This window comes from Balaenoptera physalus (genome assembly GCF_965194825.1).
Source record: "Balaenoptera physalus genome assembly, chromosome: 15".
In the NCBI taxonomy this organism is placed as follows: domain Eukaryota; kingdom Metazoa; phylum Chordata; class Mammalia; order Artiodactyla; family Balaenopteridae; genus Balaenoptera; species Balaenoptera physalus.
This window is the reverse complement of record NC_138894.1, coordinates 58,577,798-58,598,780: the sequence shown is the minus strand read 5'-3', so window position 1 is coordinate 58,598,780 and position 20,983 is coordinate 58,577,798. Positions and strand designations below refer to the sequence as shown.

General features: G+C 45.4%; 2 protein-coding genes across 3 annotated transcripts in view; one reads left to right on the top strand and one right to left on the bottom strand.

The window, feature by feature from the left end:
- LOC309644222 (uncharacterized protein) overlaps nt 1-20,983 on the top strand; it is a 175,712-nt gene that overhangs the window by 11,294 nt on the left and 143,435 nt on the right. Inside the window, exon 2 of one of the 2 annotated variants that reach the window (XR_014254300.1) lies at nt 8,951-9,857. The exons of the other annotated variant lie outside the window; for it this stretch is intronic. The gene's annotated coding sequence lies outside the window, so the exon portion shown is untranslated. Of the gene's footprint in view, nt 1-8,950; nt 9,858-20,983 lie in introns of those variants that run through there. 2 annotated transcript variants of the gene reach the window in all.
- KCNK12 (potassium two pore domain channel subfamily K member 12) overlaps nt 1-20,983 on the bottom strand; it is a 56,127-nt gene that overhangs the window by 21,155 nt on the left and 13,989 nt on the right. The window lies entirely within an intron of this gene.

Sequence of the window (20,983 nt, the reverse complement as noted above, 5' to 3'; positions counted from 1 at the left end):
ACTGACCAATCACAAGTCATGAAATTGAAACTGTGATTTAAAAATCTTCCAACAAACAAAAGTCCAGGACCAGATGGCTTCACAGGTGAATTCTATCAAACATTTAGAGAAGAGCTAACACCCATCCTTCTCAAACTCTTCCAAAAAATTGCAGAGGAAGGAACACTCCCAAACTCATTCTATGAGGCCACCATCACCCTGATACCAAAACCAGACAAAGATACTACAAAAATATAAAATTACAGACCAATATCACTGCTGAATATAGATGCAAAAATCCTCAACAAAATACTAGCCAACAGAATCCAACAACACATTAAAAGAATCATACACCATGATCAAGTGGGATTTATCCCAGAGATACAGGGATTCTTTAATATACGCAAATCAATCAATGTGATACACCATATTAACAAATTGAAGAATAAAACCATATGATCATCTCAATAGATGCAGAAAAAGCTTTTGACAAAATTCAACACCCATTTATGATAAACGCTCTCCAGAAAGTGGGCATAGAGGGAACCTACTTCAACATAATGAAGGCCATATATGACAAACCCACAGCAAACATCATCCTCAATGGTGAAAAACTGAAAGCATTTCCTCTAAGATCAGGAACAAGACAAGGGTGTCGACTCTCGCCACTATTATTCAACATAGTTTTCGAAGTCCTAGCCACAGCAATCAGAGAAGAAAAAAAAAATAAAAGGAATCCAAATTCGAAAAGAAGAAGTAAAACTGTCACTCTTTGCAGATGACATGATACTATACATAGAAAATCCTGAAGATGCCACCAGAAAACTACTAGACCTAATCAATGAATTTGGTAAAGTTGCATGATACAAAATTAATACACAGAAATCTCTTGCATTCCTATATACTAACGATGAAAAATCTGAAAGAGAAATTAAGGAAACACTCCCATTTACCATTGCAACAAAAAGAATAAAATACCTAGGAATAAACCTACCTAGGGAGACAAAAGACCTGTATGCAGAAAACTATAAGACAATGATGAAAGAAATTAAAGATGATACCAACAGACGGAGAGATATACCATGTTCTTGGATTAGAAGAATCAATATTGTGAAAATGACTATACTACCCAAAGCAATCTACAGATTCAATGCAATCCCCATCAAATTACCAATGGCATTTTTTACAGAACTAGAACAAAAAATCTTAAAATTTGTATGGAGACACAAAAGACCCCAAATAGCCAAAGCAGTCTTGAGGGAAAAAAACGGAGCTGGAGGAATCAGACTCCCTGACTTCAGACTATACTACAAAGCTACAGTAATCAAGACAATATGGTACTGGCACAAAAACAGAAATATAGATCAATGGAACAGGTTAGAAAGCCCAGAGATAAACCCACACACCTATGGTCAACTAATCTATGACAAAGGAGGCAAGGATATACAATGGAGAAAAGACAGTCTCTTCAATAAGTGGTGCTGGGAAAACTGGACAGCTACATGTAAAAGAATGAAATTAGAATACTCCCTAACACCATACACAAAAATAAACTCAAAATGGATTAGAGACCTAAATGTAAGACCGGACACTATAAAACTCTTAGAGGAAAACATAGGAAGAACATTCTTTGACATAAAGCACAGCAAGATCTTTTTTGATCCACCTCCTAGAGTAATGGAAATAAAAACACAAATAAACAAATGGGACCTAATGAAACTTCAAAGCTTTTGCACAGCAAAGGAAACCATAAACAAGACGAAAAGACAACCCTCAGAATGGGAGAAAACATTTGCAAATGAATCAACGGACAAAGGATTAATCTCCAAAATATATAAACAGCTCACACAGCTCAATATTAAAAAAACAAACAACCCAATCCAAAAATGGGCAGAAGACCTAAATAGACATTTCTCCAAAGAAGATATACAGATGGCCATGAAGCACATGAAATGCTGCTCAACATCACTAATTATTAGAGAAATGCAAATCAAATCTAAAATGAGGTATCACCTCACACCAGTTAGAATGGGCACCATCAGAAAATCTACAAACAAATGCTGGAGAGGGTGTGGAGAAAAGGGAACCCTCTTGCACTGTTGGTGGGAATGTAAATTGCTACAGCCACTATGGAGAACAGTATGGAGGTTCCTTAAAGAACTAAAAGTAGAATTACCATATGACCCAGCAATCCCACTACTGGGCATATACCCAAAGAAAACCATAATTCAAAAAGACACATGCACGCCAATGTTCATTGCAGCACTATTTACAATAGCCAGGTCATGGAAGCTACCTAAATGCTCATCGACAGACGAATGGTTAAAGAAGTTGTGGTACATATATACAATGGAATATTACTCAGCCATAAAAAGGAACAAAATTGGGTCATTTGTAGAGACGTGGATGGATCTAGAGGCTGTCATACAGAGTGAAGTAAGTCAGAAAGAGAAAAACAAATATTGTATATTAATGCATATATGTGGAACCTAGAAAATTGTACCGATGAACCGGTTGGCAGAGCAGAAATTGAGACACAGAAGTAGAGAAAAAATGTATGGACACCAAGGGGGGAAAGCAGTGGGGGCTGGGGGTTGTGGTGGGATGAATTGGGAGATTGGGATTGATATGTATACACTGATGTGTAATAAAATGGATGACTAATAAGAAAAAAAGAAAAAAAGAAAAAATAATAATAAAAAAAAAAGAAAAGAAGAAAACCTAACACTTGTTTGATTTTAACATGAGGGACAAACAGATAAACAAGTAGTTTTATAAAAAGAGGAAGAAATATAATAAATATTCAAGTAGATTTCAAAGGATAGCTAAGATGCTGAATATAACTGTTTTTTTCCTCTATGAGCAGAATCTTGTGCCAGTTTAGAAGGTATTAAGATGATAAGAATAGCCATCAACAGTTTTTAATATCTCTGGACAATGAATAGAGCAAACTTTTACATCTTATCTCATTTGATCATCACCATAACCCAGGAAAAAGAATGTCATCATTGTCCCATTTTATAGATGAAAAAATTGAATCCATGGGAGATAATGTGACATAAGTGGTATCTGACTTCCTCGAGTCTGAGCCCCTCTGCTCTCTCTCAACCTCATCTCTCAAGCCTATGATCTTTCAGTGATAACAAGGGAAACATTTGAGGGCATATCAGTTTGTATTTTGTATACAGTGTTAATATACACTCAATCAATGTGTATCTACTAAAAATTTTACATGACAGTAATACAAAAAAAAAGGCCAGTCCCTCTGGTTGCTGTGCTAAGGACACCTGAGGGGTGGGTCAGGGAGTCCAATTCAGAGGCTGTGGCATCAAAGAGGTGGGGTTGCCCAGAGCAGGGCGTTAGCTAGAAGGGGACTGAGGAAGGGACACCAAAGGGAGGGCACAGACACAGGAGAGAATGAAGTCACTGAAGCTAGAGGAGGAAGCAGGAATGAGGGGAGGGGGCAGGGATCAGAAACTTCTAGAAGGGTCTAGTAAGATGGGACCCTAACTGTTCCCCTGGGATTTGGGGAGGAAGCTGGCTGTAGACGTGAGGGGAGGGAGTACAGCCTCGTGGATGCCAGACTGAAGGGGGCTGCAGAGGTGCCAAAAGGGGAAGAAATGAATGCGTGTGGGGGACTGCCTTTGAGGCAGCTTATGGGGAAAACTGGGACACCCACACCTGGGAAGGCCAGAGCCAAGACAGGCACTTCACTTACTTTACCTCAGGAAGTATTATGGACTGAATGTATCCCCCCAAAATTCAGAGGTCGAAATTCTATCACCTTTGAGAGGTGATTAGATGAGGGTGGAGCCCTCATGCATGGGATTAGTGCCCTCGTAAAAGGGGCCCAGAGAGCTCCCTTTCTCTCTTTCCACTATGTGAGGACATCGCGAGAAGGCGGCCATCTGGAAACCAGGAAGCGGGCCCTCACCAGACACCAAATCTGCTAGCGCCTTGATCTTGGACTTTCCAGCTTACAGAACTGTGAGAAAGAAAGAATGTTTAAACCACTTAATCTGTGGCATATTTGTCATAGCAGCCTGAACAGACTAACACAGGAAGGTTGAGTCAATTGCTGGAGTATCAGAGTACAGTGGTTAAAATCCCTGGCCCTGGATTCAGAGATTTGGGTTGCATTCAGCCCCCAGCACTCACTCAGAGCTACTGGCCAAGGCTTCATGTCCTCATCTGTCAAATGGAGACAGTATTACCTCCCAGTATGGCTGCAAGGGTTACCTGGGGCAGCTCCTGTGCTTGGCACAGAGTGGACACTCAGTAAACATGCTCCTCACTCAGGTTACACACCTTGCAGAGGTCAGAGAAGGGAGAATGCTTAGCTGGGCAGACCTCTGTCTTGGAGAAAATACCTAACATTTCATAACTGCATGTCAAGTGTCAGATCTTGCTTTGAAGGCATTCACTTCCTGTCTTAGTCCATTTGGGCTGCTGTAACACAATTCCACAGACTAGATAGCTTATAAACACAGAAATTTATATCTGACAGTTGTGGAGGCTGGACGTCCAAGATCCAATCACCGGCAGAGTCAACGTCTGTGAGAGCCCTCTTCCTAGTTCACTGACAGCACATTTTCACTGAGTCCTCACTGAGTCCTGGAGGAAGGGGCAAGGGAGCTCTCTCAGGTTCTCTTTTTTTAAATTTTTTTAATTTGAATTTTTGAATTGTATTTTATTTATTTTTTTATACAGCAGGTTCTTATTAGTTATCTATTTTATACATATTAGTGTATACATGTCAATCCCAATCTCCCAATTCATCACACCACCACCCCCACCCCACCGACGCTTTCCCCCCTTGGTATCCATATGTTTGTTCTCTACATCTGTGTCTCTATTTCTGCCCTGCAAACCGGTTCATCTGTACCATTTTTCTAGGTTCCACATATATGCGTTAATATACAATATTTGTTTTTCTCTTTCTGACGTACTTCACTCTGTATGACAGTCTCTAGGTCCGTCCACGTCTCTACAAATGACCCAATTTCGTTCCTTTTTATGGCTGAGTAATATTCCATTGTATATATGTACCAACTTGGGTTTCTTTTATAAAGGCACTAATCCGAGTCATAAGGGCCCTGCCCTCATGACCTACTCACTTACCAAAGTCCCCACCTCCTAATAACAACACCGTGGGGGTTAGGTTTCAACATATGAATTTTGGGGGGATGCAAATATTTAGACCATAGCATTCCCTCACATGTGCACTCACCTGTTCACTCACTTTTGTAGCATCATGAAGTGCCTACCGTGTGCCAGCCATGAGGTGTGTCTGCTGTACCAAGGGGCTTAGTGTCTGGCCTGGGAAGTGGGAGGGCATAGGCTCACCCCATTAGGGGCTTGAACGAGCCCAGAGACCCTAAGCAGTAAGTCCCCTCTTGTGGGAACTCCAAATGCCATCTCAGTGTTAGGTCAGGTCATCAGAAAATAGCAACCATGGACCATATTACCTGCTCCCCACAGAAATGCCTTCACTGTGATTTAATGTTTTACCTCATGCCTTTAGGAAGGGGTGGTAGAAACATCCATTTGAAGTCCACGTCTGTATCTTTAGCAAAACCAAAGAAAAAAATATCACTGCCCATGCCCCTTATTTAAGACTTGTGAGATTTGTTTCTCCTTGAATTCAGGATCCAAAGTGCTGGTTTCCTAGGGGCACTCGTTCACTTGCTCCCTTTTAGTGAACGCTGAGCGCCCATCTGCCAGCTCAGTAGAGGCTCAGAGCCAGTGCAGTGATCAGTTGCTGTAGGACGGCGTCTAGCACGTGGCACATCTCTCATCAATTCTTAATTATTTTCAGCTCCCTCCTTCCCTCCCTCGTCCTCTTCCTTCTGTACACAATATCTGTTGAGCGCCTGCTAGGGGCAAACCCCGTGCTAGGATACAGTCCTGCCCTCTTAGAACGTACAGTTCAGCTTATTTTAGTTTTATCACCTAAATTTGTTCAAATCCTTTGTGGAAGTAAGCTGGCTTTTAGTCATGTATAATAAGCAACAGCAATTTCCAGAAATCTCCAAGTCATAGTAGTCCCACCAAATACATGGACCCTCTTTCTCTAAGGTGGTCTTTAAAATGCAGACTGACTCTCTGTCACCCAGGGGGGTCCTGACATGTTTCAGTTTGAAGGCAGGGGAATGGCCTCAATGACCTCTTGTCTCCCCAAAATTCATATATTGAAGCCTCTAGTATCTCGGGATGTGACTGTATTTGTAGATAGGGTCTTTAGAGAGGTAATTAAGGTAAAATGAGGTCATATAAGTAGGCCCTAATCCAATATGACTGATGTCCTTATAAGAGATTAGGACCCAGACACACACCAAGGGAAGACCATGTGAGGGCACAGTGAAAAGGCAGCCATCTACATGCCAAGGAGAGAGGTCTCAAAAGAAACCAACCCTTCTGATGACCTTGATCTTGGACCTCTGGCCTCCAGAATTGTGAGAACAGTAATTTCTGCTGGTTAAGACACCCAGCCTGTGATACTTTGTTTCCGCAGCCCAAGCCCCTGTTTGCTGGGCTGCAGAAGCCCTGCATTGCTGCGCCCTTGCTCGTTCTGTTTCTGCAGCAGCCAAGGCTGCAGGGAGCTCAGATGCAAAGCTCAGTTGCTAAGCCCTGATGGGGAAGGAGGCTGTGTTTATATTTATCCTGCTAACTGCAGGGGACTGTTTCTACCCAGAGCAATAACCTCCCGGGGGAGATGGGGGCATCCAAGGAAACAGCTGCCTCTGTCGGCCGGCTGGGTTCCTCTAGCAGGGCCCACACTCTCAGGCCCCATGCTTCTCAGCTTCCTCCTCCCTTCAAGCTCTCTTTGATGCCTGGCTCTCCTAACCCCTACATGGGGCTCGGGCTCCCAGGCCAGAGTCTAGTCTACCTGGCACACACGGATTGTGAGGAGTATGACTGCTCTCACAACCTCTCCAGAACGTGCCCAGACCAAGGACTGGTGCTTTTGCAAACAAGCCCTGATGCTAATCTCACTTAACCCATTTGACTACAGATCAGAAGGTTCTATCCGTTGCACCACCGGCCCCTCCGAAGATGCTAATCTCACTTAGATTCAGCACAATACCAGGTACTTAGTAGGTGCTCAAAAACCAGAATAAAAAGTGGGGTTTTGTTTTGTTTAAGAAATTTAGTCTAGATTCATACCATCATAAACTGTAAAGCGCTTCTGTCACCTGTCCTCCTGGGAGCTCTGAGGGGATGGTCTCCTGGGAGTGGGTCCCAGCAACCCTGGGCTGTTTTGGGCTCCTGCAGCCAGCCAGGAGCCTACGGGAGGTTTCAGCTGGACCCTGGCCACATTGCATAGGTTCTTGTTTTATCAGAGAAATCGCTGCTGCACTGGGACCCTTGAGGTCCTCAGGGATAGCGTGAGGTGAGAGTACCAAAGCCAGAGGGAGGCGCCCAGGCTGCTGCTGCTGTGGAGAGCCCGAGCCTTCAGGAAGCCAGGACACCGCAGGGACAGGCAAGAAAAGACAGGGAGAAGCTTATGGGTTTTCAGTGCTGGCTATGGAAACACTTTCTACTCCTGGTGGATAAATACATGGGTCAGTCTATGTGCCGACATGTGAATGTGTGCTCTTTAAAGGAATTGTTTGAGGTGGGAACTTTAATTTACTTGAGCAGGGGTGTCCATGGAACTATGAAAGAAAGATCCGCCAGGGCCTTACGCAGCAGACCCTGTCACCACCACAAATAGCTACAACCCCACTACAACAGCATGCATGACAACCACTTTTTTTTTTTTAGCTCTGATCACTGCACTGCATCACTTTCCTTACGAGGCTTCTGCGGGGTTTATGGTTTTAGAGGTCATTTTCCCACAGTCTATGTACCTTTCCCTCAAGCATCTACGATGTGGCATATACATCATCTATACATGGCATATACAAGCATCTATAACACTCTCCTGTTTTCAGATGCACAATCTGAGGCTCAGAAAGGCATGGTCTAAGGCAAGTAAGTGGTGGAGGTGGTGTCAGAAATCGGGTCAGTGACCCCACGGTGGCTGGCCCTCCCCTTGCGGGTCTGTGACAACACTGTCTGGGGCTTTCAGAGCAGAAACCCGTGGGAAGCTCAGCTGTCCCGCTGGGTACTCCTGCCCCCCTGGCTGGACAGATACCCCAGAAGGCAATAGGGGGCATTGCCCCAGGCGTGTGCCCTGTTGGCTCTTTGGGAAAAAGGATGGTCGGGAGGTCCTGGACGCTGCTCCCGGACTGGTCTTCTGGGAGCTGGGCCAGCAAGCTGGGGTGGGGAATGGCTCGTCCCTCCTCTCCCCCTGCTGCTGTGATGCTGGCGATCTGGAGAAGGATGTTCCACATTTTTAAAGTCTCTATTTCCCATCCCTCTGCCAAGGAGTGAGGCATGGTCCACCGGCTTCAGTTCTCATAGCTATTCTGACACTGATGGGAGGAGGGCAGAGATTCTTTCCACCAAGGAGCCAGGAGAATGCCCCATCACTGCTCCTGGGAGCAGGCTCCCCCAGATGTGGTGCTGAGTCCCCAGGGCCTGCCCTCCCTCGGCTCTTGGTGGCAGCAAAAGGCCATGTAACATTCTTTTTTAAAAATTTTATTTATTTATTTATTTTTGGCTGCGTTGGTCTTCGTTGCCGCGAGTGGGCTTTCTCTAGTTGTGGCGAGCGGGGGCTACTCTTCCTTGCGGTGCGTGGGCTTCTCATTGCGGTGGCTTCTCTTGTTGTGGAGCACAGGCTCTAGGTGCACAGGCTTCAGTAGTTGCAGCAGGCAGGCTCAATAATTGTGGCTCTTGGGCTCTAGAGCGCAGGCTCAGTAGCTGTGGCGCACAGGCTTAGTTGCTCCGCAGCATGTGGGATCTTCCCGGACCAGGGCTCAAATCCGTGTCTCCTGCATTGGCAGGCGGATTCTTAACCACTGCACCACCAGGGAAGTCCCCAAGTAACATTCTTGAAACCCCCAATTTCACCTCTTTTTTTCAGACTGACTCCACTATCTCAGAGGAAACCGACCTTGACCCTGACGCTGGAGGCACGGACATGCCTGAACCCCCCTTTGCTGCCCCATCCCCTGCCTCCCCCTTGACATACACATGGTGTCTCAGGGATAAACCAGACCAAAGGAATTCTCATCATATCAGTTCTTAGCGCAGTCTCAGCCTGTCTCTCAAGGCCTCATAGCTCAGGGGAGCCCCGCATCTCTCTGTGTGGAATGCTCGCCACGTCAGCTCCAAAGGACAGGGCTTGCTTACTGACAGCAGCACCTAGGAAAGCCTGTCTCTTTCAAACCCTACTTTCCCAGGCCTTCAAGATGGCTAGCACCATTGTTCTCCACGTTCTTACCAAAATACATCACCCCTGTGTGCTTTCCTGTCTGAGTAACTCATAGGTTGCAAAAACTGTAATTTCCTGGGATCTGTTTTAAATGCCCTTTGCTGGCAGATGTGGGCTCAGCAGGAGTTCTCTGTAATTTTCCAGCCTCCTAAATGGCCCCCCTGTAGCTAACAGGTACCCCGCACCGAACATAACTCACCCGCTTTCCACCCCGCCCCAGATGACCCAATTACTCACAGAGTCTTCAGCAGGGCCCTACTGGGGGTCCCTGGCTAGGTCCTGGGCAGGGGTGGGTGGATGCAGTCATGCTTCTGACAAACTACAGCACATCCTCTCCAAGAAACACTACGTATCCAACAACAGGGATGCTTGAAAAGTTTCTTTCTACATCATATATCAGTATATAAAAAGCAGGACCCCAAATTTTTGTCTAGAAAAAAAGGCTTGTAGTGATTCTATTTTAGCGGTGAAACTGTGGGGATTTTTTTCCCCCTTTCACTTCTTTTTCAAGAATTCTAATGAGCATGTATTATTTTAATGAATTACAGACAGCTCATTTTGTCATTATTTTTTACAGTCAGGGTCTGACAGCATGGTGGGGCGGGAAGTCACACACCTGTGAGAAGATAAGGCAGTGAGGGGTTGGGGTGGGTGGTCAGATGATCATAAGCAGAAGTGAAGTTAAGAAAGAGGGTTGGTGAAGCCTGCATTATCAGGGTGGGCTCTGCAGAGGAAGTGGCCCTCGAATAGCGCGTGGACTTGGGGGAAGTGCAGGGGGATGGATGGGAGAGGGTATTCTGGGCAGAGGTAACGTTGTAATGAGGACCCGGAGGTATGCGGTACCTGGTCTAGCTCGGCTACAGCTAGTGCAGCAAGGGGAACATTAACTCCCTTGGGCTTGGAGGGGTTGGGCCAGTTTGTAGAACCCTGAACTGTAAAGGAGGTTTCCCTGGAGGAAACCAGGGAGGCTGCTGCCAGAGGATGGACCCTTTGGGAGGTCTGGATACAGGCCAATGTCTTTCCCCAATTCAGTCCTTTTTTTTTTTTTTTTGCCACGCCGCACAGCTTGCAGGACCTTAGTTCCCCCACCAGGGATTGAACCTGGGTTCCAGTAGTGAAAGCGTCAGGTCCTAACCACTGGACCATCAGGGAAGTCCCTCAGTCATTTATTAAGTACCTTTCATGTCTCTTAATTCCTCATCGTTCAAGCAGCACCAACTTTGCCACCCAGGGCAGGGTGGGAGGTGGGTGGGATGGCAGAGGCGGTAGGGCCACCTGGGTTAGAATCTCAGTTTGGTCACTTGCTAGCTCTTTGATCTGAGAAAGCCATTTGACTTCTCTTTGCCTCGGTTTCCTCATCTGTAAAGTGTGGGTATGAATGGTACCTACTTCCACAGGAGGTGATGTGGATTGCAGGAGATAAAGTGTGAAAAGCACTTAGCATGGGGCTTAGAAATGTTGACCATTTGTGCTGTTAGAGAACAAGGAACAGAGTTTCTAAAGATAGGGTGTAAGGCAGAATAGAGAAGAGGAAGGTGGGGAAATGAGTACAACCCCAGACTGAATTTCATTAAGCTCCTTTTGTTCTCTTTGGGGAATTAATTTGTTCAGGAGGCCAGCTGGCATTACCTAGGTGCTTTTTGGGGAAGAATCCACCCCCACGTTAATCTCCCAGAGAAAGAGACAACTACAGACCAGACCAGATGGGGAAAAGCTGTAAAGGAAGTAGCACTTAAGGGCCCCCGGAACAGCCCCTCCCCCATTCCAAAACTTCCAATGGCTTCCCAGGGCCTAGAGCCATGGGTCCCAGTCATCTGACTCGGATGCCTATGACTCTGCAATTATGGCAAAGGCGTCTGGATTGATTTGTTCAAGTGAGTCTTGTTCTCAGCTGTCATAACTTTCTCCTACGTCCTTGTGCTATTGGTGTCCAAACATATGTAAATGGTTTTACGATGACAAAAAGATGCATTTAAAAGTGGTATTGAATTAGTTCAGAGGAATTTGTGTGTCAATATATATTTTCCCTATTAATCAATGGATACCGGAAGTATATGTGACTCCTGTCAGACAGGTTCTGTAAAAATATCTCTAGCTTTTAAAGTGATCCTCACACTTAAAAAGACTGGGAGACTTCTGATTTAAAATGATCATCTAATCACCTGATCGTGTCTACTCTCCCTCCCAAGAATCTATGAAATGATTCTTCTATGAAATTCTATGAAATGAATCTATACCACCCCTATGATGGTAAAGGGATGTAAAGGCTCAAACACTGAGAAGGGGGAGGGAGATTTCCAGTGGATGAGGAATTTAAACAGACTTCGTTCGGGAAGGTGCACGGCACGTTAGAGTGGTGACTGGTGAAGGTGAGTGCAGCTCAGACAGGACGATAGCCAAGGAGGGGAGGGAGATGAACTGTCCCAAAGAGCCCTGGGGAGACTTGGGTCTGGACAACACCACCCAGATAATGGCTGGCTGCTCACCCACTGACCTAGAGGGAGGCTGGGGTCCACAAGCCCCACCTGTGCACACTGAGTTTCCAGTCAGTTTCGATTCTAATTCTTAAATGTGGGTGGACAGCCACAGTTCCGACATCTGAGGAAAGCCTGGGACCTCTCTCTCTAGCTCAGTCCTTCCTTCATCTTCAAGACCAGTAAGCCTCCATCTTCTCTTCTGGGTCCCACGAGCATGCCCTAGGACTCCGTGGTTCCGACCCTGGCTGTATATTGGAGTTCCCTGAGGAGTTTAACAAAATATGAATTCCTAAGCCCCACCCCTGGAGAGTATGATGCAGTTGAGTTGGCGGGGTGGGTGTGTGGGGTGATCAAGCCTTTTAAAAGCTCCCCAGGTAATTTTAATGTGCAGCCAGGGTTGAGAACACTGTCCTAGCTGATCTTTGGTAGGGCTTTAAATAACACTTAGAAGAGTGGTTCTCATCCCTGCCTGTACATTAGAATCACCCGGAGAACTTTTAAAAATATCAATTCCCAGGCCTGACCCCAGAGATTCTGATTGAATTGGCCTAAGGTCAGGTCTGAACATTGATTTTTTTTTTTTTTTAAAGTTTCTTAAGTGACTTTAATATGGCTGCAGCCAGCGTTAAGAACCAGTGGTCCATAGACTCACAAATCCTAAATCTGCATCTCAGTCCCAACTGCCTAACTGGCATCCAGTTTGAAGTCTGAGAGACATCTCAAAAGAAATATTTTTAAAACTGAGCTCTTCTCATCTCCCTCCCAACCACCCCCTCCTTAGTTCTATTAAAGCTTCCCTTATCTCAGTAAAGGACAAGTCCATCCTGCCAGTTGTTAAGGTCAAAAATCTTAGAGTCCTTTTTGATTCTTTTCTTTATCTCATACTCTCCATCTGATCCATTAGCAAATCCTGCTGCTCTACCTTCAAAATATACCCAGAATCTAACCACTGGATTTTGCTTCAGGTCATGAGGGAATAACTGGATCCAGATTTCTTTCCCAACGTAAACAACTAGGAAACTGGACAAAATTTATGACATAATTATTTTCAGACACTGGAAAAGAGGTAGTACAAGGTTATGGTTCCTGAGAGAGGGAAACAAACAAGGTGAGGCCTTTGATTGCCCTGGTTTTCTGCCTGGAGGCAATTTTCAGACAACAGTCGAGGGAGGGGAGATCCAGAACCCAGCAGTCTCATGAAATTGAGGAAACAGAGATTTGAGTTCAAGGAGGACAAGGCAGCTTCAAAAAAAGGCAGACTTGCAGGGTAGCATACGGGAGCGGAAGGAACTACCAAGAGAAAGAGTTCCAGAAATCTGTGCAGGGGTTCCCCTGAGTATTTGGCTGAATAACAGTCTGTGCACGTATAGGGTGAAACCAAGGGAGAAAAAAAAAACAACTTCCAGGAAAGAACAATTGCCAAAGAGCTGTAAGCCAAATAATTCCCAGAATTCTCATAGAGCCAGGAATCACCTGAGTTCCCATCAGCCAGGGTGGAGAGGTTTCAGTGAATACACAAAGCATTCCTGAGAGCCCCAGGAAGGTTATGCCTAATACTGTGGCTAAATTCGTCCCAGAGAAAACGCTCTTTTAGACCTGACTTTAAAAAGCTTAAAAACAAGTCTGGAAAAGATCACACTTATCTGTAAGAAGCTTAACGGTCTGCCATAACAGAGTCCAGCCCTGTTTAAAGGAAGCATCAAAAACGTAAAACTCACAGTGTTCTGGTCTCTAATATAAAAGTATCAGATATGCAAAGAAGAAGGAACATGTAATCCACAAACAAGAGAAAAATCTGTCAACAGAAACAGAACCAGGAATGGCAGAGATTAGGGAATGAGCAAAGACATTTAAACAGCTGTTATAAATATATTAACTATGCTCAAGGATTTGAAGAAAAAGATGAACGTAACGAGGAGAGAAATGGAAAAAAAGTTTAAAAGAACTAAGTGGAACTTCTAGAGATAAAGAATATAATATGTGAAATAAAAATTTCACTGGATAGGATTTACAGTAGATTAGACACTGCCGAAAAAAAAGATTGAACTTGAAGACCTAGCAATAAAAAGTATTCAAAATGAAGCACAGTGAGGAGAAAAAAGACTGAAAAACAAAAAAGAAAGCAAAGATAAGAGCCTCAGTTGCCTGTGAAACAATATCGGTGGTCTAACATATGTGTAATTGGAGTCCGAACAAGAGATGGTGAGGGGTAAGAAAAAAAAATTTTTTTGAAGAAATAATGGTCAAAATATTTTCAAAGTTAATAAAATTTATAAACACACAGCTCCAAGAAGTTCAATAAGCCCCAAGTAGGATGAACACACGCACGAAAACTATACTGAGGCACATCAAAATCAAATTGCCGGGCTTCCCTGGTGGCGCAGTGGTTGAGAATCTGCCTGCCAATGCAGGGGACACGGGTTCAAGCCCTGGTCTGGGAGGATCCCACATGCCACGGAGCAACTGGGCCCGTGAGTCACAACTACTGAGCCTGCGCATCTGGAGCCTGTGCTCCACAGTAAGAGAGGCCGCGATAGTGAGAGGCCCGCGCACTGCGATGAAGAGTGTCCCTCGCTCGCCACAACTAGAGAAAGCCCTCGCACAGAAACAAAGACCCAACACAGCCAAAAATAAATAAATAAATTAATTAATTAAAAAAAAATCAAATTGCCGAGGGAACTACCTGGAGGTCCAGTGGTTAGGACTCCACTCTTCCACTGCAGGGGGGTGCAGGTTTGATCCCTGGTTGGGGAACTAAGATCCCGCAAGCCATGCTGCATGGCTAAATAAATAAATAAATAAAATTTTTAAAAAGCAAAAAAAAAAAAAAAAACCAAATCGCTGAAAATCAGGGAATGAAGAGAAAATCTTAAAAGCAGCCAGAGAGGGCTTCCCTGGTGGCGCAGTGGTTGAGAATCTGCCTGCCAATGCAGGGGACGCGGGTTCAAGCCCTGGTCTGGGAAGATCCCACATGCCGCGGAGCAACTAGGCCCGTGAGCCACAATTACTGAGCCTGCGCGTCTGGAGCCTGTGCTTCGCAACGGGAGAGGCCGCGATAGTCAGAGGCCTGCGCACCGCGATGAAGAGTGGCCCCCGCTTGCCGCAACTAGAGAAAGCCCTCGCACAGAAATGAAGACACAACACAGCCATAAATAAATAAATAAATAAATAATTTAAAAAAAAAAGCAGCCAAAGGAAAAAAGGCGTGTTACTTATACATAAACAAAGATAAAAATCACAGACTTCTTGTCAGAAACTGTGCAAGCCAGGAAACAACCTTCTAAATGCTGAAATTAAAACAAAGAAACAAGGGACATCCCTGGCAGTCCAGTGGTTAAGACTCCGTGCTTTCACTGCAGGGGGCATGGTTTGATCCCTGGTTGGGGAACTAAGATCCCGCATGCCATGCAGCATGGCCAAAAAAAACCCAAAACAAAACAAAAAGCAAAACAGCCGTTCAACCTAGATTTCTATACCCAGTGAATATGTTTTCTGAAAGATATTCTGAAAGATCTAATCACTTTTCTCTGACACTGCTCATCACACTCTTGTCCAAGTCACCATCATGTCCTACCTGAAATATTTCAAAAGCCTCCTAACTTGTTTGCATGCTTCTACGCTTGCTCCCCTACACATATAAGGTCATCTCATTCCTCTTCTCACAAGCTTCTAATGGCTCCCATTTTACTCAGAGTAAAATCTGAAGGCCTGGCCATGGACCACAGACCCTACATGATGTAGTCCTTGGCTATTGTTCTGACTTCACATTCTAACACTCTCCCACTTGACCTTCCTTCAAACACTACTCCAGCCACACTGGCCTCCTTGCTGCTCCTCCAGTAAACCATGCAAGCTCCTACTTAAGGACCTTGCACTTGCTGGAATACTCTTCCTCCAAGTAGCCACATGGCTTGCTCCCTTGCTTCACTCCATGTCTTTGCTCAAGAGTCATGTCATCAGAGACCCTTTTAGATTACCCTATCAAAAAAAGCACCCCCTCTTCCATCACTCTTCATTCTGTTACCTTTTTCTTTCAGTAGCATTTATCACTGTCTGACACTTACTTATTTGTTGATTGACTGCCTCCCCCAACTAGAATGTTAGCTCCATATAGCAGGGACTTTGTCTACTTATTCACTTTTGTACACAAAATGTGAAATCAGTGGCACACACATATACACACACGCACTGCATCCATACCTCAAGTTTGTTCTAACTCCTTGATGCATAAAAACATTTTGGTGCCAGTTCAGGGGAAGGCAAGCCATTGGTTGAAAGTTCAACTCTAACCACAGGCTGCCCTGCACATAGCTCAAAGGGGCTGGGAGGAGCTCTAAATGACATGTGTGTCACTTCAGTGGCACCACTCTGTGGCTGGAAACCCTGGAAAAATTACAAGGGAGAACAGCCAGGGCCTTGCAGATGCTGGCTCATTCATTCACACAGAGAATTGGGCCTCTCTCTGCTGGGTCTGCATCAGCTCTTTCCTCTCTGCTCAGCCCTGGGGAGAGGGGAGGGTCAGGAGCTGGGATAGAATTAATCAGAGTACTCAGCACCAAGTTGAAGCTAGAGTGTCCTTCAGCCATAAACAGCTATAAAAGAAGAAAAAAATTTATGGAAAAACATTAAAAAAGATGTAAACCAGGGATTTAGAAGAAGGTGAAGGTGATTTCTAGGGACAAAGACGACATGAATTAAGGTCATTCCTACACCCCAACCTCCACTGCATTCAGGCCATCCTCCCCCAGCGCCTTTCTCACCTGCAGGGCACAGGAGGCTGCCCTCAGCAACCTCTGAGCAGGGAGGGGAGGGCTGCCCTGCTGAACCCAGCTTTGGAGGAGGGGCTTTCTCCCCCAGCCTCAGCCTGACTTCACTTCCCACCTCCTGTGCACCTGCAGCACCCTCATCCCCCTTCCCCCCATTATTAGACGTGCACACAAATCTCTGGATGCATCATAGAGATCCCCAGGCCCATGGTCAGCCCCTTTCCCTGGATCTTCATGTGTGATCTTGATGTCAAGAAATGGGGGAGGAACAGAGAGTGAGAACCAAGATTAGTGGGGGTCATATTGAGTCATGTTGAGTGCTGCACTAGATCCTGCCATTTGGCTCGTGAGAACATCTCTCGCACCTTCTCTTCCCCTTTCCAAAGGCCACAGGATCCCAGGCCCCTATCCCTAGCCCTCTCCACCCAAATCACTCTGCACACAAGTATTCAGCATAAACACACATAAACAAAACAACAAACATTTATTGACCCTTGGCCTATTATGTGGGGTCCTCCCCACAACCCCATGAGGCAGACATCATTGTGAGAAAGATTTGTACACAGCTGCTAAGTCAAATGTGCCAAACTCTGCTCTTTGTTCAAAGTGTGTACGCCACTGGCTATAAAATTAGAACTATCAAATATCATGAGCCACTTAGAGCTCATGAAGAAACAATACGCATTGGCAATCTTTTGAATGAGTTTGGAATCACACAGCAGTTCAGAGATGATATTACAAACTCAAGGATTTGCCACCTATAGAGATACATAAGCTCCCCATAAAATGAAGGGGACAGCTCGTAGTGGGCTGATTTAAATGTTCAAAGTGAACAGCCAAAACAAGGGACTTCAAATTATCTGGTTGTTTCCAGGCAGTCTAGAGACCGGCAATTTACACTAACTAGATTGCCTGATTTAATGGCGTAACTATATAGTGACTAATCAGCCAGAATCCTCTTCTCAAACACTCATCATCACTTTACGCTCTTGCTCAAGAACACACAATGGCTCCTTACTGCTCCCCATGCCAAGTCTAAGACGTTTCTGCCCAGCTTTCAAGACCCTCTGATATGACCTAAACCTATTAAGGCAGTTTTACCTGTTGTCGGTTCTCAGCATGCCTAAGGCAGGCTGGTCCTGACCTCACTCACACTGCTCCCACAGGCCTACCCTGCAACCTGAGAGGTGGCATCAGACACGCTGGAATGAGCAAAGGATTTGGGGTCCAGCTTTACCACTCACTGTGTGATCTCAGCCAAATTATTAATAAAAACACTAGCTCATATTAGAGTGCTTATTAAATGCCATGGCCGGATGAAGCACCTACATTCATGGTCTCATACAATTCTCCCAACAACCGTGTGAGATAGGCACTGTTTTATTCCCATTTTATAGATGTTAAAACAGAAGCTTTGGAAGTTTGTTCATTTGTTCAACAAACACCAAGTGCTGTGCTGTGCGCTGGGAATACAACAGTGGGTGCGGAGACGAGACCCCTGTTCTCATGGAGCAGGGAGTGGCTAGAGGTTAGGCAACAAACAAGTAAATACAGGAACTGGATGATTTAGGAAAGTGGTACATGCTCTAATAAGACTGTAGTGTGATGGACAGCAGCTGGGGGTGAATGGGGGACACGATTATAGCCAGGTAGTTAAAGAAGGCTCCTCAAGGGATGACATTTTAGTTTTAGATATTGAGGCTTGACTGTGGTTGAGAAGTCAGCCATGCCAAGACCCAGGGAGCTGGACTCCCAGGAGCAGGAACAGCAAATGCAAATGCCCTGAGGTCTAATAAGTCCAGTCTGGACACCATAGTGAGTTCAGCAAAGGGGAGAGCAGTACCAGTGAGGCTGAGAAGAGGCAGGGCCAGGTCATGCAGGGCCTTGCATGTCATGGTGAGGAGTCAGATTTCCTGCAATGCGGAATCACTGGCGGGTTTCAAATAAGGGAAGAGTCTGACTGATGTATACTTTTAAAGACCTCTTTGGCTGCTGTGTGGAGAAGAGGTTGTCAAGAAGCATAAAGGAAGCTGGAGGATTGGTTAGGAGACTGATTTAGTTGCCCCAGCAACACACAGTGGTTGTGATCAGAGTAGACCAGTAGTGATGGGCACAGAGACAGGGGATGAAATAGGAATGTATTTTACAGATTGAGCTGACAGGATTTGATGATGAATATGGAAAATTAGAGAGAAAGAGGAATCAGGGCAGCTCTTCATGTTGGTGCCATTTATTGAGATGAGGAAGACTGGAACAAAGCAGAAATCAACAGTTCTATTTTGGCCCTTGGACCTATGGTCTTGAAGCATAGTGTGGAAGATTGGGGTTATTCTTCTGGAAGTCATCAGCAGATAGGTGGGCTTTAAAGCCATGGGGTGTGAAGGGGATCAGAGGATGTGACCCCAAAATATGCAACTTTGGCATAAGGATTATTTTGAGCTGGAGGCAATAGAGAAACAGCAGACTCAGGAAAAGCTCTCTACCCTTCCCCTATCTGCCCAAAGGTAGGGTATAAATTTTCCTTTGTGAAGGTGTCCCCCCTCTCCTCAACTATACCAGGAAAGAAGAACAACTCTTAATAACCAGAGACACTTCTCACCCCAAGACTGTACAAATTGGAGTCTGCACAACAAACCTTACTATAATAACCCTTACCTTCCTTTCCTCCATATATTTACCTTCTCACAATTTACCACTCCTAGAAGCCCAAACCCTTTTGCCTTTGCCTTATCACTTCTCCACAATTTACCGCTCTTTGTTAAAATAGTATATAAGCCTCAGGCTTAACTGCTTCTTTGGATGTCAGTTCTTTTCTATGAAGCCCTCCATATGCACACATAATAAGACTTTTCTCATGTTAATCTGTCTTTTGTCAGTTTAATTTGCAGTACTCCAGGTATAAAACCTAAGGGCATAGAGGAAAAAAGTTTTCTTCCCCTACAGGTTAAGTGACATTGTCTGGAGAGAGAATCCAGGGAGAAAGGTCTAAGGACTGAATGTGGGGCCCTCTAACAATGAGAGATCACACAAAGGAGGGGATTCAGTGAAGGAGACAGGATAGCAGCCAGTGAGGGTCAAGGAGAGCATGATGTCTCAGAAGCCAAGAGAAAAGAGGATTTCAAGGAGGAATGGCCAGTGGTGTCAAATATTGCTGAGTTGCTGAGTAAGATGAAGACAGGGAAGTCATCACTGGATTAGCAGAAAGGAGGCCATGGGGGATCTTATAAGAGCAGACTCAGTGGAAATATGGGGTAGATTCTGGATCGATGTGGATCCAGGGGAGGAAGGGAGATGTTGACTACTCTTTGGAGAAGTTTTCCCGTAAAGAGGAGCAGAGAAATGGGGAGGTAGCTGGAAGGTGATGCAGGGGTCAAGGGAGGGGTCTATTAAGAAGGAAGAAAAGACAGCATGTTTGCATGCCAATGGAGGACAGACTGACAATGTATGGGAAGGGTCATGGCAGAAACAGTCTTTGAGAAAGTTGGAGGGGATGAGACCCAGTGAAGCAGGCATTTGAAAGTGGACAATCTGTCTGCTATCATAAGGAAGAAGCAGCTCCACATGATGAATGGATTTGTGGTTGTAAAGATGAGAGTCCCTGTCTGATGACTTTTCTCAGTGAAGTGTGAGAAGAGAGTGAGGGCTATGGGAGGCTGGAGGTGGGAAGAAGAGGGATAAGCGGTGAACTGACACAATAGGAAGGTAGTAGGAAGGTCTGCCAGCATGGAGTGTCCGGCTGGTCCCCAGGGTCACTAATTTAAAGTTGGACCAGTCAGCATGTTTGCATGGTTTTCTCCAGCCATGTGTAGCGGCTTGGGTACAGGTAAGGAATAGGTGGAAAGCTGGCATTTTGATGGTACCAAGTTGGGGACAGGGACACAATGCAGGGAGAGAGAGAGAGGCAAGGAAGTTAAGGGTCCTTGCAGAGGGAGTGAATCTAAGCTGGATTAGAAAAGAAATGAGGGCCCAAAAAAGATGATGGAAACATAGTAGGAGACTGCCCGTTTGGGGTCCAAGGAATACTCTATTGGGTCAACAGAGGATGAGAGCTGGAAGGATGGGAGGGGGTGATCAGAAGGTGAGCTTTGAAGGTAGTGCAGTTCACTGGTCATAGCAAGGACATGGGTAGAACAGAGTACCTGCCAGAGTGGGATAGAGAAAAACATTGCTGTAGGTGAGATGGTCAAGGAATGTGAGGCCCGGGTCTTGGATGGATCACGCCTGGGAGGCTGGAGAGGGGTGAAGAGGAAGGCAGTGAGCCAGACTTCTTCAGTGAATGAGCAGGAGATGTTCCCTGGCAACCCCACCAGTGAATGACAGAGCTGAAATTCTAACCCAGGCCAGGGCCCTCAGCACCTGCTCCTAACCACTACACTGCACTGCAAACTGTCTCTTGGTGTTGCAGATTTCTTCATTCTTAAAATGGAGACACATACAAT